Source organism: Ranitomeya variabilis, chromosome 4, assembly GCF_051348905.1.
Source record: "Ranitomeya variabilis isolate aRanVar5 chromosome 4, aRanVar5.hap1, whole genome shotgun sequence".
NCBI classification, from domain to species: domain Eukaryota; kingdom Metazoa; phylum Chordata; class Amphibia; order Anura; family Dendrobatidae; genus Ranitomeya; species Ranitomeya variabilis.
This window is the reverse complement of record NC_135235.1, coordinates 517,963,524-517,973,821: the sequence shown is the minus strand read 5'-3', so window position 1 is coordinate 517,973,821 and position 10,298 is coordinate 517,963,524. Positions and strand designations below refer to the sequence as shown.

Sequence of the window (10,298 nt, the reverse complement as noted above, 5' to 3'; positions counted from 1 at the left end):
TATTTCTGATGCTAAATGTTATGGTGAGGACTCAGGAGAAGTTTTCTTCTGATGACTCCTCATGAAGGCCATATTTGTACAGGTGTCTCCGAACAGTAGAACAATGTACCATAACTCCAGAGTCTGCTAAATCTTTCTGTTTTGCAGTCAAGCGGAGGTTCTGATTTCCCTCTCGAGCAATTTTCCACTGTTCCTGTTAACAGACATTTCTTAATTACATTTCTAACTGAGGAAAGGACAACTTGAAAATGATTTGCTATCTTCTTCTGGTTTTCTCGTGCTTTGTGGGCCTCCACCATTTTCATTTTCAGAGTGCTAGGCAGCTACTTACACATGTGGTCAAAATTATTTGTACCCCTCATTTAATGACAGAAAAACCCACAATGGTCACAGAGATAACTTGAATCTGAAAAAAGTAATAATAAATAAAAGAGCTATGAAAATGAACAAATGAAAGTCAGACATTGCTTTTCAACCATGCTTCCACAGAATTAAAAAAAAAATAAAACTCATGAAATAGGCCTGGATAGAAATGATGGCACCCCTGAAAATAATATGACAAAAGGGACATGTTAATTCAAGGTGTTTCCACTAATTAGGATCACAGGTGTCTAAAATCTTGGAATCAGTGAGTGGGCTTGTATATAGGGCTACAGATACTCACCGTGCTGTTTGGTGACATGGTGTGTATCACACTCAACATGGACCAGAGGAAGCAAAGAAAAGAGTTGTCTCAGGAGATTGGAAAGAAAATTATAGACAAACATGTTAAAGGTAAAAGCTATGAGACTATCTCCAAGCAGCTTGATGTTTCTGTGACTACAGTTGCAATATTACTCAGAAATTTAAGATCCATGGGACTGAAGCCAACCTCCCTAGACGCTGCTGCAGGAGGAAAATTGATGTCAAATCAAAGAGATGGATAATACGAATGGTAACATTAGAGCCCAGAAAAACTTCTAAACAGATTAAAGGTGAACTTCAAGCTCAAGAAACATCAGTGTCAGATCGCACCATCCGTCGCTCTATGAGCCAAAGTTGATTTCATGGGAGATGACCAAGGAGGACACCATTGTTGAAAAAAAAATCATAAAAAAGCCAGACTGGAATTTGCCAAACTACATGTTGACAAGCTACAAAACTTATAGGAGAATGTCCTATGGACAGATGAGACAAAAAAGGAAAATTTTGGCAAGGCACATCAGCTCTATGCTCACAGATGAAAAAATTAAGCATATCAAGAAAAGAACACTGTCCCTACTGTGAAACATGGAAGAGGCTCTGTTATGTTCTGAGGCTGCTTTGCTGCATCTGGCACAGGGTGTCGAGAATCTGTGCAGGGTACAATGAAATCTCAAGACTATTCTAGAGAGAAATGTGCTGCCCAGTGTGAGAAAGCTTGGTCTCAGTCGCAGGTCATGGGTCTTGCAACAGGATAATGACCCAAAACACACAGCTAAAAACACCCAAGAATGGCTAAGAGGAAAACATTGGACTATTCTGAAGTGGCCTTCTATGAGCCCTGACCTAAATCCTACTGAGTATCTTTAGAAAGAGCAGAAAAATGCCATCTGGTAAATGCAACCTTCAAACATGAGACAACTGGAGCAGTTTGCTCTTGAGGAGTGGGCCAAAATACCTGTTGAGATGTGCAGAAGTTTTATTGACAGTTACAGGAATCATTTGATTGCAGTGATTGCCTCAAAAGGTTGTGCAACAAAATACTAAGCTAAGGGTGCAATCATTTCTTTCCAGGCCTATTTCATGAGTTTTATTTTTATTTTTTTTTATTCTGTGGAAGCATGCTTGAAAAGCAATGTCTGACTTTCATTTGTTCATCTTCATAGATATTTATTATTACTTTTGTCAGATTCAAGTTATTTCTGTGACCATTGTGAGTTTTTCTGTCATTAAACGAGCACCATTAAACCAACAATTTTGACCACATGTGTAGAAGAACCCATGGCTGCTGTTTTTGGCACAAAGTTAGAGGAGGCTGATTTTTTTAAAAGTGTCATCGAAGGTCGTTTGCTCAATGCATCCTTAGGAACGGAAGCCGGCGCTTGCACCGCTGAGAGCCGGGGGCCGTCGGAGGGTAAGTATATCCCTTTTTTTTTTTTTACATGAATATGGATCCCAGGGCCTGAAGGAGAGTCTCCTCTCCTCCAGACCCTGGGGACCATCCGCACCGCACACGCCGTATAAGATGACTGGGCATATAAGATGACCCCCGTCTTATATGGCGAGTATATCCCAAACTCCATATTTTATATGGAAAAGTTGGGGGTCATCTTATATGCCCAGTCGTCTTATACACCAGAAAATATGGTATATGTCCGGCAGCCACCTTACAACCTGCAGACTAAACCCATATCTGCATGTTAATAGATTTTTTCTAGTGACTAGTTCCCTTTAATTTGCTGCAAGTCTCTTGGCTGCCTCGAAGACCAATTTTCTTATTGTATTTTCGTGAAATTTTCCAAATACAGCTAGTTCTAGGTAATGTCACTGGTGTGCAATATTTAAGCCACTTCTTTATGACCGTCTTCTCAGTGTTCCATGGTTCTAAAAAATTGTACCTTTTTCCTGTTAACTTTCAATATTAAAATCTCTTTACTGTGTTGTAAGTGGTTTACGGACCATGGCTTTTGCCGTAAAGTGCAACTAAGAAAATGTCAGGAAAATCTTACTAGAACAGCCAAACTTTATACTGCGTTAATCAGAATCACTGTAAACGATGGCAGCTGTGTACTGACTATTATGTAACATTAGGGTAACTGTGATTTGGTAATTCTGAACACAATCACGTACCCAATTACAAAAGGGTGTTCACACTTATACAACCACATTATCTTAGTTTTGATATTTTTATTTCCTCTCATCAATATGATTTCAGTTTGTTTCTTAGTGGATTTGTATAGACTGTGGGTGACATTTAAGGTGGAAAAAAATCTAAAATGATTCTTCTTGGTATGTTTTATTTACATAACAAAAATCTTGCATTTTAACAAGGATGTATAAACCTTTTACTCTATGTATGTATTGTTTCCTAGTGATGATTTTTGAGTTGTGCGTGAATTTTTTTTTACCTAATTTTTCTGAATTCTTTTATATGGGAATTAATTTTTTGTTGTACTTTACATATAAGTACTATAGTATACAGGGTGGGTGATTTATATGGATACACCTAAATAAAATGGGAATGGTTGGTGATATCAACTTCCTGTTTGTGGCACATTAGTACTGTATATGGGAGGGGGGAAACTTTTCGAGATGGGTGGTGACCATGGCGGCCATTTTGGATGCAACTTTATTTTTTTCAATGGGAAGAGAGTCATGTGACACATCAAAGTTATTGAGAATTTCACAAGAAAAACAATGGTGTGCTTTGTAACTTTATTCTTTCATGAGTTATTTTATGTTTATGACCAGTTATAAAATGAGTTCAAAGTGCTGCCCATTGTGATGGATTGTCAATGCAAAAAAATTCTGTAATTTGGGGCGCATGCGCAGACTGACTTTCAACTGACTTTATTGACGGGTGATTACAGACGGACATTAACAAGATGGCTGCAACCATGTGAGTTCCCTCATTCCCAAGACGGCCAGCTCTCTTGCCTTTCAGGTGAACGGTTTTAACCAATCTTGTTTGTTGTGTATACAGTATATATTTCATGTTTACGGGATACAGGACATCACTTTCACTGAGGAAGCCACATTCGTTGTGGCGATATGCGTGGGCTCCTTCCCACATCAATTCCCTCTTAGCATTCATGGCTGTATTCAGGATCTGAGGACTCTTGCAATTCTCAGTTTGGGCTATTGTGCCCTCGGGTAACTTTCCTAACATTTGTGCTACTCAGAGCTTATTCTGTGCCTTACTAGAGCTTTTTGGCCTGTTACCTGGTACATGTATATATATTGATATCTGTCCATAAATGTTAGATTCCCTCCATTTCATGGTTGCCATTTGGCTTATATACATGGTACTGTGAATGAGTATGATCCCAGATACATTTTTCTAAATCATGTTATGTATTTTGATCACCACATGGCCATTTGTTTTCAAGCCATATTGAATCAATTCATTTATTTTCTATGCTTAGAGGATTATTGTGTGGGTAGCTATTGCCTTTATATTAAGACATGGCAAGATTAAGCACTCTGTAATTTTTAAGTGTCCTGTATAAGTGTTTTTTCAAATAAAGTATATGTAATTTATAAGTTTGGGTGTTCCCATTCATGCGAGCATGGCTCTTTTTCTTGGTTGTTCTAGTGTTTATTACATGCTTATGGAGAACCCCTGTGAAATTGTTTAGTGGTGCCCTCCAAGTTCTTGCAAATTCCCATTGTCCTTTTTTGGGGATTTTCTTCGCCCCAACCAACCTTCTTTTGGAGTGTAGGCACACTGATATTTTGGATATTGTTACTATATTTTACTTAAGGTAAATTCACACTAAGCGACGCTGCAGCGATACAGACAACGATGCCGATCTCTGCAGCGTCGCTGTTTAGTCGTTGTGTGGTCGCTGGAGAGCTGTCACACAGACGGCTTTCCAGCGACCAACGATGCCGAAGTCCCCTGGTAACCAGGGTAAACATCGGGTTACTAAGCGCAGGGCCGCGCTTAGTAACCCGATGTTTACACTGGTTACCAGCGTAAATGTAAAAAAAAAAAACACATACTCACATTCCGGTGCCCGGCGTCCGCTTCCCTGCACTCCTCCTGCATCCTGTGTCAGCGCCGAACATCTCCGGCATCTCCCACAGAGCAGAGCGGTGACGTCACCGCTCTGCTTTACGGCCGGCACTTACACAGGATGCAGGAGGAGTGCAGGGAAGCGGACGCCGGGCACCGGAATGTGAGTATGTGTTTTTTTTTTTTACATTTACGCTGGTAACCAGGGTAAACATCGGGTTACTAAGCACGGCCCTGCGCTTAGTAACCCGATGTTTACCCTGGTTACCAGTGAAGACATCGCTGGATCGGTGTCACACACACCGATCCAGCGATGTCAGCGGGAGATCCAGCGACGAAATAAAGTTCTGGACTTTCTTCTCCGACCAACGATGGCACAGCAGGATCCTGATCGCTGCTGCCTCTCAAACACAACGGTATCGCTAGCCAGGACGCTGCAACGTCACGGATCGCTAGCGATATCGTTAAGTGTGAAGGTACCTTTAGTTTGATTTTGATTTAAGGATAGGTAATTGTTTTGTCTTACTGTTAAGACTGTACAAGGTTGGTTATCATGAACCTGGAAGCAAGGGACTTGGCTTGGAGAGGTCAGGTTGAGGGTATTTTTGGCTCTAGCTCTGAGGGGGCCACTCAGGTTAATTCCTCCTCTGCTCTTTGTTCTGAAATTACTAATCTCCACAAATCATTGACAAAAACATGGCGGAATGTAAAGAGCTTGGAGGAGTATAATAAATTGGGCATTGTTCCCAGAGGTCTGAGAATGCAGATTTTCCGAGCATGGGAAGCTGACAATGATTTTAAACAAATAAGGGAGGCAGGTCTCTTAAAATGCTCCTCTACTTTGATTAATTTACTAATTAATCATAATCGCAGCCTCATAAACAAATTGAAGGAGAACATTAAAGAGAAAGAAGCTGAGCTCAGTAATTTAGATGTACAGAAGGTTGTTCTGCCATTTCAACAACGCCTCAAGGAGACCATTGACACTTTTGAAAAAGATATTATACAAAAGAAAAAACGAAAGTTCATTCAAGATAAAAGGGACTTTGATAACCAACAAGTGTTCAAATGGTCTCATCATGGCAATAGGAGAATGAACAAATTTGGTGTAAATACCTCTTCCATAGCTACTGGGGAGTCCTCCACGAGTGATTTTTTATCATCAGGGACAAGCGACCAAGAAAGCACAATAGAAGAGGCTGTCACAAACAGACCAAATCAAAAGAGGAGAGGTCGGCACTATCATGAGAGGTCGCCAATTTACAGAAGGGAACTGAGACACAACAAGAAAAAATGACGCCCACTGCAAATTTAAACAATGCAGGTAACCTACAAATCATAAATCTTTCTGATTATGTTCTATCCAATATAGAGAAATCTCTATTGTTTAAGGGCTTGTCATTTGCACCAATGAATAAATTAGATACGTTTTTACTTATTAAGGATTTGTATTTGTTTTGTAGGCAGCTTGTCTTTAAATTGTTGTATCAGCAACCATCTATCATTGATTCCCTACCTCCAGATGACAGGCAGACTTTCAATTATTTGGTCGAACTCCTTGAGGAAAATGAGGGTGAAAGTGGCAGTGCTGGCAGCACCACATGGCGGTTGCCCTCACAAGCCACACCACCTTTTACCCTTTTTCCTCAGTCCAAATCTTTTATGAGATGGTTAGTCAGTATATTGCCAAATTGCAATTCAAAAATCATCAGGGTGAAAATCTCGGACACAGGGAAAGACAAGCCTTGTCTAAGTTAAAGAATAACACTGGTCAACAGCATTTTTGGTGCCAAAGATATTTCATCGAATTTAGGGTATTTTTGGGGTGCTGATTCTGAATATGTCATCAGTTTTGCCAGATTGGCTCAAGTTTTTGAGATTTTTGGTATCTTATTTATAGCACTTGTTGGTAAATGCGACGCATCATCTCATTAATTTCTTTGGATTAGTACTTGAACTGAGCAGTTCTCAATATAGTTTTGTGTTAATTAGTGTTCTAAAAGTTTGTTCATAGCTTGATTTTTTCACTAACTTTATGTTGTTGTCTGTTTTCCAGTGAAAAGCATGAACTCATCAAGAAGAAGTTGTCTTAACGATCCAGACTCATTCTGTTACATTTGTGGTGAATACACACTGCCAAAACATAGAAGAAACATAACAGACTTCGTAAAAAAAAGTGTATTTTGCCTATTTTGGGGTTATGCTTGGGGACCAAGACAAGTTTTGGGCACCACACATAGTGTGCAAAGCATGTATCGAATTATTACGAAAATGGAGCAAAGGACAAAGAAAAAGCTTCAAATTTGGTGTTCCAATGGTGTGGAGAGAGCCAAAAAATCATCATGATGACTGTTATTTATGGTAAACACAGGTACAGGCACATCTTCACAATGAGGGACAGGCCTTCTTGCAGATTCCATGTTACTCCCATTTTTGTTTCTTATGCTTATTGAATCCTTGCACTTGCACTGCACAGAAATAACAGTCATCATGATGATTTTTTGGCTCTCTCCACACCATTGGAACACCAAATTTGAAGCTTTTTCTTTGTCTTTTGCTCCATTTTCGTAATAATTCGATACATGCTTTGCACACTATGTGTGGTGCCCAAAACTTGTCTTGGTCCCCAAGCATAACCCCAAAATAGGCAAAATACACTTTTTTTACGAAGTCTGTTATGTTTTTTCTATGTTTTGGCAGTGTGTATTCACCACAAATGTAACAGAATGAGTCTGGATCGTTAAGACAACTTCTTCTTGATGAGTTCATGCTTTTCACTGGAAAACAGACAACAACATAAAGTTAGTGCAAAAATCAAGCTATGAACAAACTTTTAGAACACTAATTAACACAAAACTATATTGAGAACTGCTCAGTTCAAGTACTAATCCAAAGAAATTAATGAGATGATGCGTCGCATTTACCAACAAGTGCTATAAATAAGATACCAAAAATGTCAAAAACTTGAGCCAATCTGGCAAAACTGATAGCATATTCAGAATCAGCAGCCCAAAAATACCCCAAATTCATTAAAATATTTTGGACACCAGAAAAAAAAATTTTTTTTGTTGACCTATGTAATCCATCATTTACTATCAAAGAGGCAGATAAGGGTGGGAATATTGTTTTATGGCCGATTGATATGTATACCAAAGAGGCACAAGGACAGCTCAACAATGTTAATTGTTATCAGGTACTGCCGTCTGACCCCACTGATGTTTTCAAGAGGAAGTTGGATTGGCTACTTCTTTCGGCCAGATGCAACAACATACTGAACAAAAATTAGTTCAACTTTTTGACTACACCTTTTCCAGCTGTTCCAACCCTATCTCTGCTTCCAAAGATTCATAAGTCTGTCCGGGAACCACCAGGTAGGCCTATTGCGGCCAGCATTGATGGCTTATTTGAAATACCCTGTATCTATCTAGATAATTTTTTACAGCCTTTTGTCATCCACTTAGGTTCATATATTCAGGACACCTCTCATCTGATCCGTCAATTGCAAGATATGATTGTTCCCCAGCACACCATCCTTGTAACAATGGATGTCGAATCATTATATACCTGTATAAGTCACGCATTAGGTATTGAAGCAGTTTCCTATTTTCCGAACCAATAAATATCAGGTGACCGCAGACATCATTATTTCATTTTGGATCTTTTGCCCTTTGTTCTTTCCAATAGTTACTTTGTTTTTGATCGGGTCTTTTACAAGCAAATCTCGGGGACTGCGATGGGAGCTCGCTGCGCGCTCTCCTACACTAACCTTTTTATGGGTTGGTGGGAGGAGGCGCAGGTGCTCCCACTGCAGTCTTTTAAAGCCAATGTATTTCATTGGTTTTGCTACATAGATGACCTTCTGGTGTTTTGGACGGGCTCTGAGTCTGGATGTACAACATTCATTGCTGAGTTGAATAATAATCAACTGAACATTTCTTTGACAGCTCTGCTCTCTACAAGTTCTGTCGACTTCTTGGATCTTAAGATTATGAAAGTTGGTTGACAGATTCAAACCAAACTCCATCGAAAGACCACTGCCAAGAACAGTTTGCTGCACTTTACAAGCTTCCACCCCCAGCACTTGTGGAAGAACCTTCCAAGAGGTAAATTCTTGAGGGTGAGGCGCAATTGCAGCTCTCATACTGACTTTCGGGAGGGAGCACGGGATCTTACCAATCGATTATCTGAAAGGGGGTACCCTTGTAGGGTAATCTCCAGTGCTTTCCAACACTCACTGGTTAGTGACAGGTTTTCTTTATTGCAGCCAAGAATCCAAGATAGACTGGGTTCCACCAACTTGATAACTATCTATCACAATCAGTGGCAGGATGTCTATGATATTTTGGGTAAGTACTGGGGCATTCTATTGAATGAACCTAAATTAAGACCATTTGTTTCAGACACCCCTAAAATGATAGCTAGGAGGGCAAAGAATTTAAAGGATTACTTAACAGCAAGCCATATCAAACGACCAACTACTAGACTGGGCACAGGCAGTCGTCTGAAAGGATCTTATCCATGTGGGGGCTGTAACATCTGCCCCTACATGATCGCTGCTGACAATATTACTCTTCCCATTCTTCCAGAAAGGATATAAGTCAAGTTTTATTCCAACTGTTGATCAAGGAATGTGGTGTATGTCCTGATTTGTCAGTGTCCTAAGATTTATGTAGGACAAAACAGTTAAGAAGTTTGATGAAGATTACAACAGCACATCTCAAATATTGGCAAGGCAAGAGAGTGACAACAAAAGGGTAAGCCCATTTATTCGGTGGTCAGACAAGCCAAGGTCATACACAGAGAGGTGGGTGCAGTACACAGGGGCAATCAGAAGAATAGTCAGGACGTAGCAAGAGATCAGTAAACTGTAATGGGCAATAGACGGTACAGAAATGGTAGGCAAGAATCACAACAAAGATGGAGCCAGATCAGAAACCAAACAGACAAACGATAGTACATGCACAAAGCAGAGGCACACCAGGGTCAGACACACTCAGCCAAGGGACAGACCCGCCCACATGTGATCTCACATGAGTGGACTTTTACAATATACAGTCACATCTCATTTACAATCGTCTCTACTCTAACAACCCGTTTATCATGTTTGGCTTTGTATCACATGTTCTTAGCTTTGGTGCCCCTTGATTTCTGCCCGATCTCTGTTACTACCTTGTATACACTATGCTGTTGTCTGTAAGATTTGTCACCAAAATCTCAGTAGAGGCCAAAAAATTAATAGTTTGAGTACTTCATGCATGAACCGTCACATGGATATGAGGCATAAGTTGCAGTGGGAAGCTCACTGTGCTACAATGCGGCCTAGTGGGCCTGGCCAACCACCGTCTACCCCATCAAGTGCATCCGTGGCCTCTTCATCCTCTGTGACTGTGGGGACAGCAGTCACACATGGTTTTGGACGCAGACCTTCCACCTCTTTACCAGCAATAGCCAGTGTGATTGGCAGGTCATCAGTACATTTGCAAGTGGAAACACCTGCTGGTGTTGAGCGCTCTCCGACATCGAGACCACCAAATTTTGATCAAGGCAACATAATATCTCCTCCTACACCTTCCTCACAGACCAGCAGTTTGCCGGGGAC

General features: G+C 40.4%; 1 long non-coding RNA gene across 1 annotated transcript; it reads left to right on the top strand.

Moving 5' to 3' along the window:
* The first annotated feature begins 5,832 nt into the window (after positions 1 to 5,832).
* LOC143769088 (uncharacterized) lies at positions 5,833 to 8,283 on the top strand. Its single transcript, XR_013214211.1, has 3 exons — positions 5,833 to 6,023; positions 7,893 to 8,070; positions 8,161 to 8,283. It is a non-coding gene; the product is annotated as an uncharacterized LOC143769088 (long non-coding RNA).
* Positions 8,284 to 10,298: the final 2,015 nt, after the last annotated feature.